Below are 11,173 nucleotides of genomic sequence, written 5' to 3' on the forward strand. Positions count from 1 at the left end.
GAAGCTTTATAAAAGATTGTAAATACATTTTATTTTGGAGAATAGAATCCAATTCTTTCAAGAGATGCTCAAAGAGATCTATCACTCCCAGAACATTATAAACTATTGCTTTAAATACTATTTTAATCTTTCTTTCACAGTTGAAAATCTTGAAGTGTTGGTAATACAGACTACCTCTACTACCCATCCATTAGAAACTTGGTTTTTATGTAGATAGAAACTCAAAATAAAAAAGGAAAATCTCCAGGAATGAAAAACAAGGTAAAATAGCTGCAGTAGTGAATGGAAACAAGAGACACATGGAGAAATTCATTGCCAAAAGAGACAGCCCACAGGCCCCCCAAAAAGAAAAAAGCATAGCAAAGGGACTAGAGATAATAAAGTAAGTTGTTATTTTTTTTTTTTTTTTTTTTTAAGATTTTTACCATAGGGCACATGTGTTTTCAGGTGAAAGGAACAGTGAGAGGAAAAGTGAGAAATAACCAAATAACCCTTCAGGAGGTATGGCCTCTCTCAATTCCTTCTTCTCCTTTCTTCTCCTGGGGTTTTGGGCATGTACACACACGCACACCTGGTGTGAATTTCAAGTCACCAGGTTCAGGAAGTTGAACTGCAGTCAGCCATGTGCTGGCCCTGAAATTTTACATTTTTTTTCCCCCCAATTTATTTATTTGCATTCATTCACTGTACATCATTACAGCATACAAAATGAGATTTTCCATCTAGAGTACACTGTATATTGTCTCAATCAAGCACATCAACAAATATGTTGTTCTTAGCAAATGATCTCCCATTTCTTGTTTATCCTTGGTTCCCTCTCTCTTACCCTCTGCCACCTCCTGTTCTCCTCCCACACTTTCTCTGTTATCTATGTTTGCTTTCTATACCATTTTCCCCCCACATTTTATTGAATCACCAAAGACCCTCATCAATCCAAATACCCTCCTAGCAAACACATGTGACACATTTCCATGAGCACAAGTCTAACTTTACGCATCCTATAAATTAGCACCTAACTGGGGCTACATATCCTACTGCAGTCATTGAATAGATATATTTTTTTTTCCTGAAACTTTTTTTTGTAACTCAATTTACATTCCTTCCCTAAGTATCATCCCAGCACACAAAATGCTATCTCCCATCCAGTACACACTGCATAGTGACTCATGCACATTACAGAAAAAATAAATTTCCAATTCTAGTTCCTAGAATTATTTCCACCCCTCTTTCTGACCCTCTGTCCCTTCCCACCCTCCTCTCACACCACCTCCAGTGTCCAAAATTGTCCTCCATTCCCTTCCCACCCACATTGCATTGATCACACTATTTCCTACATAACCTAACTACTTTCAAAGGTGAGTTCACTCGTTACTACTAAGAAAACCAGTTTTAACTTAAATCAAAGAACCGCCAAGGAACTTTGCTTAAAGCCAGGAAACAGGTTAGGATTCTGTTCAAATGGTAGGTGCATGAACCTATCAGTCTCATATACTTTTATCTTCTGTTCTGGTTCAATTTTCCTGATTAAATTCTGGGATATAGTATTCAACTCCAGACTTGTCCCTATGATTAAGTTAGCTACTTTCTCAGTTTTTGGACTCTTATTTCCATGTATCTGCGTTTAGTTTTCCTGATACAGCACATCCTTGAGAACTTCTTGGAGGTCTGGTCTGGTGCTGGTAAATTCTTTCAGGTTTTGTTTATCTGAGAATGTTCTTGTCTTTTCTTCCCACCTGAAAGATAATCTTGCCGGATACAGTATTCTTGGCTGAAACTGCTTCTCTCTTAACACTTGGAATATATTTTCCCATTCTCTCCTCGCTTTTATTGTTTCTGATGAGAGATCTGCTGTTAGCCTGATGGGATGTCCTTTGTAGGTAACTTGATGTTTTTCTCTTGCTAATCTTAGTATCTTGTCTTTGTCTGCAGTTTTGGTCAACCTGGCTATAATGTGTCTTGGAGAAGATCTTCTAGGGTTGATTCTATTTGGGGTCCGTTGTATTTCCTGGGACTGGATCTTTGAATGCCTCTCTAGGTTTGGAAAGTTTTCTTGCAGGATTTCCTGGAATAGATTATCAATGCCCTTATGGGTTTCCTCACCTTCTGGAATGCCAATTATCCGGATATTTGGACGTTTGATGGTATCCAGTACTTCTCGCATATTATTCTCAAATTTTTGTGCCATTTTCTCAGCCTTCATGGTGGATTTTTCTAGGCCAGCCATTTTCTCCTCTACATCTGAGATTCTATTTTCTGAATGATCTAGTCTGCTTTTAATGCTTTCCAGGGAGATTTTGACTTCTTGTATTATAGACTTCATCTCTAGCAGTTCGGTTTGAGTCTTTTGTAAAGTGTGTAATTCCACTTTTAGATCTTGCAGGAATTTCCTCATCTCTTGGAACTCGTCAATCTCTTTCTCCTTTCTCTTTAGTAGTTCATTATCTCTCTTCTCTTCCATCTCTGTTAGCTTAGACATTATGAATGATCTGAATTCCTTATCAGACATTTCCATGATTTTCACCGAACTGCTTGTGGATGAAGAGTTACTCTTTTCCCTAGGAGGAGAGGTATTTTCTTGTTTTCCCATGTTTCTCGTGATCCGGCGGTGATTTCTTGTCATCTGATGAATGTTGTGTTTTCTTTCAAATTCTGGAGGTTCAGCCTTAATGTTAAGGAGCAAGCAGACAGAGGTGATCCAGAATCTCTTTGCTGTTCTATTGTGCTTGCTGGTGCAGCAGATTCAGAAGATAGTGGGGAATATTTCAACCCTATTAGTATTTGAATGTTTAGCTACAGTGATCTTAGATCTGTCTAAAAACACACTGAAAGGATATTGGAGAGTGAAGAGACAAGAAAAAAGAAAACGAGACAGAGAAAAATAAAAAAAGGGTAAAAAGGAAATATTACCAAATAAAAAAAAAGGGAAGACAGAAGCAGGGAGAGACAGGAACTGAGAGACAGAGAGAGAAGGCTGGGGGTGCAGAGGGGGGCTCCCTACCGCTAGCTCGTTTGTTGGAGGCTGAATTATTAGTAGAAAATCTTCATTCCCTTAAAAATCTAGTTCACTGTAGCCATGTGGAACCTTGTCTTCTGCCTGGATGGGCAATTTTACATTTAAAAAAAAAATACAGATAGAGAAATACAAAAATAAATATAGATCTTTATGTATATATGGGTGTGTGTACATGTAGTACTGCTGTTTTTTGTGAGGCCCTGAAAGCAATGACACCCAGTAGCAATGAGCACACCTAGAGTCCAGGTTTTGGTACCTAAATGCAATTAAAAAAAAATAAATAAAGACAGAAATGGAAGAATATTTAGAGTAGTTAATTCTAGGGCTGGAACAGAGAAAACACAAGATGAGCATGCCACCTTTTACAGTGCCAGAAAGCAAAAAGAATTCTCAAAAAAGGATACTGGCTGGTCAAAAGGGAATAGGAAACAACCAGGAAAAAAAAATGTTAAAAGCTGGAACAACTTAAGACACATTTAATAAATAATAAAAACAGAAAAACCAGTAGGAAAATATATATCTGAATCCATATTGATACAAATAAATAACTGAATACAAAAAAATGAAGAGAATCAACAGCTCTTTTTTACAGAAAAATTCCAATTAATAAAGAAGAAATGAAGGAAATAGAAAACCACCATTAGAACACCATGGATGCTAAATTTAGTAAGAGAAAGTTCGAAGAGAAACAGGACATTTCCATAGTTTAAAAGTTTTCCCTGGGGGGCAGCAGGTGGTGGTTAAGGTGCTAGATGCCCACACAGTCAATCACAGTCCTAGACCTGGCAGCTTGCTTTCTCACTCTCTCTTTCTCTCTCTCTCTCTCTCAAAGTAGATAATGTTAATAATAATAAATACAATCTTAAAAGTTTCCTCCCAATTTATCAATTATGAGGAAATTGTACATTGCAGAACCCCAGTAGACAACATATTTACAACTGACATCTAACACAAGCAGTAAGTTATATTATGTACCCTAATATTATGAATTGAGAAGAATACACTTTTGTGGTTATCTTGACAAAAATGCATAAATTAATCTTATCAAGTGAAACCATCAGACAGACGCCATTTGAGGGCTCTTCTACAAAATAACTGACCAAGACTCTTCAAAAGTATAAAGGTGGTGAAAGACAGGAAAAAAGAGCTGCCAACAGATTGGAGGGGGAGCCATAACAACTAAATGCAATAGGTTTTGGATTGGATCCTGGAATAGAAAAGGACATTTTTGTAAAAAATATAATAGAGTCATAAGAAAGTTGGCCATTCACTTAATAGCATTGTACTAAAATTAATTTCTTGCTTTTGATAATTGTACTGTGGTATGTAAACATTAAAGGAAGCTGTGGACAACTCTGTATTATTGTTTTAACTTTTCTGTCATTGCAAAATCATTTCAAAATAAAAAGTTTCTTAGTGTCTAAGAGTTGGTATTTCACATAAGACAGGCAAAAACATTTAGAAACCGAAGAGCAGCTATCACATTCACCGCAGTACTACCTGCAACAAGGGGTGCCGGTACTGTGCCAGGTAGGTGCTTTACAAGGTTTGCGATTTAAAGCTTATGATGACCATGAGACAGATACCATAGGGAAAAGTACTGAGACGTTAACTGAATTAGTTACAAAGTTATTTATAAGTGAAAAGCCTCATTTCCTAGAAAAAGTTCAAACTGCTGGCAACCCCACACCCCAAAAGTGATGAACAGCTTCCATCTGCCTAGAGATCTCACACCTCAGGATGTTGATGACGCCCGATTTCCTCAGGTATGTCGCCTTGGGTCTCTGACTCATGGAAAAGGTACTGAATTTGGAAAGAAAAGTCAAGGCCTTCGGTCCCACTGGATGGTCTCCTCTTTGAGCTTTGGATTCCTAAAACGAAGGAACTTAGTGTGGGCCTTTCTGCGAACCGTCCCGACAGGAGGCTCGGACCTCTCACCTCGTGACCCCCGAGGGGTGTCACCTCTCAAGTGTCACCCGCGGCAATCACCACGGCCACACATCAAACGCCCCCTTTAGGGAATGGGTGGCAGGCCAGTCCTGAAACCGAGAAGTCGGCGACCTGGCGACCTGGAGGCCACTGCGCATCAGAGGCAAGACAGGCGCCGAGAATCCTATGGGGCAACCCCGGGGGCCATCACGCTTGCCCTGTTCGCGGCCTCTCTGTGCCCGCTTGAACAGCTCTTCCAAAAACGAAACCAAGAAAGACTCCCCCATAGCACTCGCACTTCTGATCTATTGTCCCTTTACCAGCTGGGCGCCACTACAAAGTCCCGGGTCGGTTCCCCGCCCACAGATCCTGACAGAGCCCAACACCCCCGAGGCGGCCTCCCGCGAGCCCCTTACCTCCCGCCGGGGCGCTCGAGGCCAGTCGGTACTCATTGCGCAGGCGCGGCCGGGCGGGGCGGGGCGGGGCGTCACAAAGGGCGGGGCGTCACGAGGGGCGGCTCTACCTGGGCCCCGCCCAGTCCCGCCCCCTCCGGGCCCGTCCCGCCTCACGAGTAGCAGTTCTGGTGAGTACGAACGCCGGCTCCTTTCTGGACCGCGAGAATCGTTTCAAAAGTGATTTTGACTTACATTGTGGAGTTGCGACACTGGGGCCAGGAGACAAGTGACGCACGAGCCCTTTTTGGTCCTGTTAGTTTGTCATATTTTAAGACAATTCCAACTCGTGTAGTCCTTCACAGTTTGTAGTTTCCCTGTCCGCTTTCCTCTGCTCTTCCTAGAATTATATTGGCGGGATTGCCCGTGTTTTTAGCTCTTTTATATGAGTAGAAACTGGAGTTCAGGAAGGCTATGTCTTGTTTCCCTCGCCCCCAAAAGCTCTGTGAGGTAACTATGGCGGGGGGGCGCCCCTTAACTGTATCAGTCACAGAAACTGAAGCTCTAGACTAAAGGTAATTTCCTTCAAAAACTGGTAGAGTGCGTAAGACAGATGTCCTTGTTCCAATTTTATTGACAACTCTGAGGCTCAACCAAGTTTAAGTGACTCACTCCAGATCAGCCAATTTGTGACTGAGCTGGAACTCCGACTGGGCTTCCTAATGGCCTTCTCAGGTTAGTCCGGTCAGACCAGCCTCTACCACTCTACCGCGTGGACAGGCCGCTGGCTGGCTTTGATCTCTATGCAGGTCCGTGGACCTCTTCTCTGGGTGACCCGAATTCCTGACCCATTTCCTCCCCCCCCCCCCCCCCCCCCGCCTTTTATATGTGTTTCTGAACATTCCGATGACTCACTTAGAATGTGTCCACTCATGTATTGTCCTCAGAAGTCATGAGAATGTCACACCACAGCTAAGGACACTCAGTTCTTAGGGCCTTCGGTGGAATGGGAGTGGAGGTAAAAATGAGACTACAGATGCTAAGACGTGAAAGACATTTCAAAACAAAGCACAGGGGCTAGCAGGTGGTGTGGTGGTTAGGGGCGTTGGACTCCCACATGGTTGACCTTGGTTGGAGTCCCGGACCTGGTGGCTTGCTTACTTTCTCACTTTCTCGCTCTCTCTTTCTCTCTCTCCCTCTCACTCTGTCCCTTCCTGGTCAAATTAAATAGATAAGTAAATAAAGTTAAATAAAATAATTCTTAAAAAGAAAACACAAACTCTATAAACAAGTTGGATTTTCTCTGGGGGCACAGTGGATGCTGATGTTTGTTTGGTTTACAAACAGGAATGAGGTGCTTATCAAACTTTTAATTCTAAAGAGAAAAAATTCAAGTATTAGGCAATAGTATGGAAGATGTTTTTATGCAAGAGTCAGTAAATAAGATCTTTTGAAGTAAAGGTAATTTGTGTTAAGTTCTGAAAAAGCTACCTCAGATACAGTAGGATTGTGTAGTATGCAAGGATTCTAGATGTGAACTGGACCTCCTCCTAGTTTGTCATATCTGTATTTGCTATAATTAGGTGTGTCAAGGTAGGAGGATAAAACTTTTTAACATAACAGTTGGTTAGCTTGATTTATAATCTTTAAATATTTAGACATATGGCATATGGACCTCTTTTTTGTACTCTTGTTCTGTGGTCATGAAGTTGTTAGGGGCAGGACTGCTGCTACTAGTTAATATCTTCCTGAGGTCCTAAGTGAACTCGGTAGGACCAAACAAACCAAAACAGTGTGTGTATATTACATATATAGGTATATATGTACTGTTATATAGATTTGTGTATATATGCTGTTATACACACACACACACACACACACATATACACACATATATACATGAAAGAAAATGAAAAAATATTCAGCGATTATGATTCTTTTCCTGAAGAATCCAACGGGATAAGGTGAAACAAGTTCAATGAAGTGGCTAAAGAAATACCCTTCCTGTCACTCTCTTCTGCCCACTCCCTTGCTTGTTTGTGCTTTTGCTTGCGCCCTCCTCGTGGATGGAGGGGTGTTCTAACCACAGCCTCTATCTAAGAAGGCAGACAGAAGCGGTGGCTCAGGAGAAAGGAGACTGCAGTGGGGTGGTAGTAGGAAGATGTCAGACAAAGATGAACACAGGAACAAACTATCACCGAGGACCTTGTGACCAAGTATAAGATGGGGGGGGGGTAGGGGGTGGCACATTGTCAACTGGGTATTTTGGTCTTTGGTGGAAGCATCAGCTCAGGAATGTGGGTACTGAGCCCATGTGAGAAAGGAGATGCCATGATTATAAAAGAGACAGAGAAAATCTTCAAGAAAGAAAGGATATTTAAAAAAGGTACTGCCTTTCCTACCAGCATTTCGTTAAATAGTTGTATATTACTTCTCCCCTTTGGAGAGCAACCAGGACTATATTCTCAAGGAAGGTGAGCTGGTAAAAGTTGACCTTGAGATCCGTGTAGATCCCCGCCTTTTATATGTGTTTCTGAACATTCCGATGACTCACTTAGAATGTGTCCACTCATGTATTGTCCTCAGAAGTCATGAGAATGTCACACCACAGCTAAGGACACTCAGTTCTTAGGGCCTTCGGTGGAATGGGAGTGGAGGTAAAAATGAGACTACAGATGCTAAGACGTGAAAGACATTTCAAAACAAAGCACAGGGGCTAGCAGGTGGTGTGGTGGTTAGGGGCGTTGGACTCCCACATGGTTGACCTTGGTTGGAGTCCCGGACCTGGTGGCTTGCTTACTTTCTCACTTTCTCGCTCTCTCTTTCTCTCTCTCCCTCTCACTCTGTCCCTTCCTGGTCAAATTAAATAGATAAGTAAATAAAGTTAAATAAAATAATTCTTAAAAAGAAAACACAAACTCTATAAACAAGTTGGATTTTCTCTGGGGGCACAGTGGATGCTGATGTTTGTTTGGTTTACAAACAGGAATGAGGTGCTTATCAAACTTTTAATTCTAAAGAGAAAAAATTCAAGTATTAGGCAATAGTATGGAAGATGTTTTTATGCAAGAGTCAGTAAATAAGATCTTTTGAAGTAAAGGTAATTTGTGTTAAGTTCTGAAAAAGCTACCTCAGATACAGTAGGATTGTGTAGTATGCAAGGATTCTAGATGTGAACTGGACCTCCTCCTAGTTTGTCATATCTGTATTTGCTATAATTAGGTGTGTCAAGGTAGGAGGATAAAACTTTTTAACATAACAGTTGGTTAGCTTGATTTATAATCTTTAAATATTTAGACATATGGCATATGGACCTCTTTTTTGTACTCTTGTTCTGTGGTCATGAAGTTGTTAGGGGCAGGACTGCTGCTACTAGTTAATATCTTCCTGAGGTCCTAAGTGAACTCGGTAGGACCAAACAAACCAAAACAGTGTGTGTATATTACATATATAGGTATATATGTACTGTTATATAGATTTGTGTATATATGCTGTTATACACACACACACACACACACACATATACACACATATATACATGAAAGAAAATGAAAAAATATTCAGCGATTATGATTCTTTTCCTGAAGAATCCAACGGGATAAGGTGAAACAAGTTCAATGAAGTGGCTAAAGAAATACCCTTCCTGTCACTCTCTTCTGCCCACTCCCTTGCTTGTTTGTGCTTTTGCTTGCGCCCTCCTCGTGGATGGAGGGGTGTTCTAACCACAGCCTCTATCTAAGAAGGCAGACAGAAGCGGTGGCTCAGGAGAAAGGAGACTGCAGTGGGGTGGTAGTAGGAAGATGTCAGACAAAGATGAACACAGGAACAAACTATCACCGAGGACCTTGTGACCAAGTATAAGATGGGGGGGGGGTAGGGGGTGGCACATTGTCAACTGGGTATTTTGGTCTTTGGTGGAAGCATCAGCTCAGGAATGTGGGTACTGAGCCCATGTGAGAAAGGAGATGCCATGATTATAAAAGAGACAGAGAAAATCTTCAAGAAAGAAAGGATATTTAAAAAAGGTACTGCCTTTCCTACCAGCATTTCGTTAAATAGTTGTATATTACTTCTCCCCTTTGGAGAGCAACCAGGACTATATTCTCAAGGAAGGTGAGCTGGTAAAAGTTGACCTTGAGATCCGTGTAGATGGCTTCATTGCTAATGTGGTTCACACTTTTGTGGTTGATGTAGCTCAGGGGACCCAAGAAACAGGGCAGAGAGCAGATGTCATTAAGGCAGTTCACCTCTGCTGAAGCTGCCCTGCCTGATCAGATCTGGAAATCAGAACACACATGTAACAGAAACCTAGAACAAAGTGACCCACTCATTTAATTGCACACCAATTGAAGCAGAGTATCATTGATGAGAGAAAACCATCATCCAGGATCCCACAGACCAGCAGAAGAAGGATCATGAAAAAGCTGAATTTGAGGTACATGAGGTATATGTTGTGAATGTTCTTGTCAACTCAGGAGAAGGGAAGATCAAGGATGCAGGACAGAGAACTACCATTTATAAACTAAACTTCTCTAAATAATATGGCTTGAAATGGAAAATGGCTTCACATGCTTTCTTCAGTCAGGCAGAAATGTGTGTTGATGCCATGCTATTTTATTTTTATAAAATTATTTAATTTTATTTATATATCATTATTATTATTATTTTAATTTGCTATAGAACACATACACTTACCAGAGAGAGAGTGGGACAGTGAGAAAGCAAGCCAAGTCCCGGACTCAAACCATGGTTGGCCATGAGGGAGTCCAGTGCCCTGACCACTACACCACAAACTGGCCCCAGCCATTTATTTATTTTATTTTAAATTTTTTTTAACATTTATTTATTTATCTATTTGTTTGTTGTGATTTTCAGACCGCCAGGTACCAAGACTTGAACTGTAGTCAGCCTTGTGGGAACCAGCACCTTAATCACCATACCACCTGTTGGCCCCCAAGCTATTTATTTTAAGAGCATTTGAAGATAAGAAGAAGGCTCAGATGAGTGTGGTGGAGTACGCCAAACATGAATTTGTACAACCATGTGATGTTTTCTATGAGAAGGAGGGTGATTTCGTGGCCCAGTTCAAATGTACTATTCTGCTCATGCCCAATGGCCCTATGCAGATAACCAGTGATCCCTTTGAACCTGACCTCTGCAAGTCTGAGATGAAAGTCTAAGATGCAAAGCTAAAGGTTCTTCTCCAGAGTTCTGCAAGTTGAAAAACCTAGAAAATGAAGTCCTCTAAGACAACAGAGAGTGCAACCAATGAAGAAACATTAGAAAAGAATCAAGCTGGGGACTGAAGTGAGTCCCATCTCCCCAGTTTGCTGTTCCTGTTTCATCCTCTTCCCACCACACCCCAGGTTCTGTGAAGTACAATTCATCTTCTCCACTCAGGATCACCAGCAGAGCAGGATCTCCCTGTCCTATTCTCAGTCCCCAATCCACCCCCTTCCAATAACAATAACAACCAGCTCCAACTGAGTCTGGTGTTGGGAGGCCAGGCTTCCCAGCCACAGAAGACTACTTTAAATAAAAACAAACAAACAAACAAACAAAACACCTCAATAATAAAATCAGGAGTCAAAATCCATTGCCTTCAAGCCCCTCTTTCTATCCTTTCCTGCTAATCTCTGCTTGGTCAAGGTTTGTGGTCCTAAAACAGAGTAGGGAGAAGGTTAAATTAGCCACATACACTAAAAAGTCAGCTGATTTTTTTGAGAGATTTCTTGCCATAGGGCACATGTGCTTGCCAGAGAGACAGAGAGACATGGAGAGACACAAAGTGAGAAATCACCCCCTTCCCCTCTATTCTCCTCTCAGGATTTTTGGGCAC

General features: G+C 41.4%; 1 protein-coding gene and 1 pseudogene across 1 annotated transcript in view; one reads left to right on the plus strand and one right to left on the minus strand.

Annotated features, from left to right (window-relative positions):
* Positions 1 to 5,413, minus strand: part of STX17 (syntaxin 17) — a 57,319-nt gene extending 51,906 nt beyond the window's left edge. Inside the window, exon 1 of the mRNA XM_006165047.3 lies at positions 5,359 to 5,413. The gene's annotated coding sequence lies outside the window, so the exon portion shown is untranslated. The remainder of the gene's footprint in view (positions 1 to 5,358) is intronic.
* Positions 5,414 to 6,340: 927 nt separating this feature from the next.
* LOC102490311 (proliferation-associated protein 2G4-like) lies at positions 6,341 to 10,853 on the plus strand (annotated as a pseudogene).
* The last annotated feature ends 320 nt before the right edge of the window (positions 10,854 to 11,173 follow it).

Source organism: Tupaia chinensis, unplaced genomic scaffold (genome assembly GCF_000334495.1).
Source record: "Tupaia chinensis unplaced genomic scaffold, TupChi_1.0 Scaffold143795_1, whole genome shotgun sequence".
NCBI lineage: Eukaryota > Metazoa > Chordata > Mammalia > Scandentia > Tupaiidae > Tupaia > Tupaia belangeri.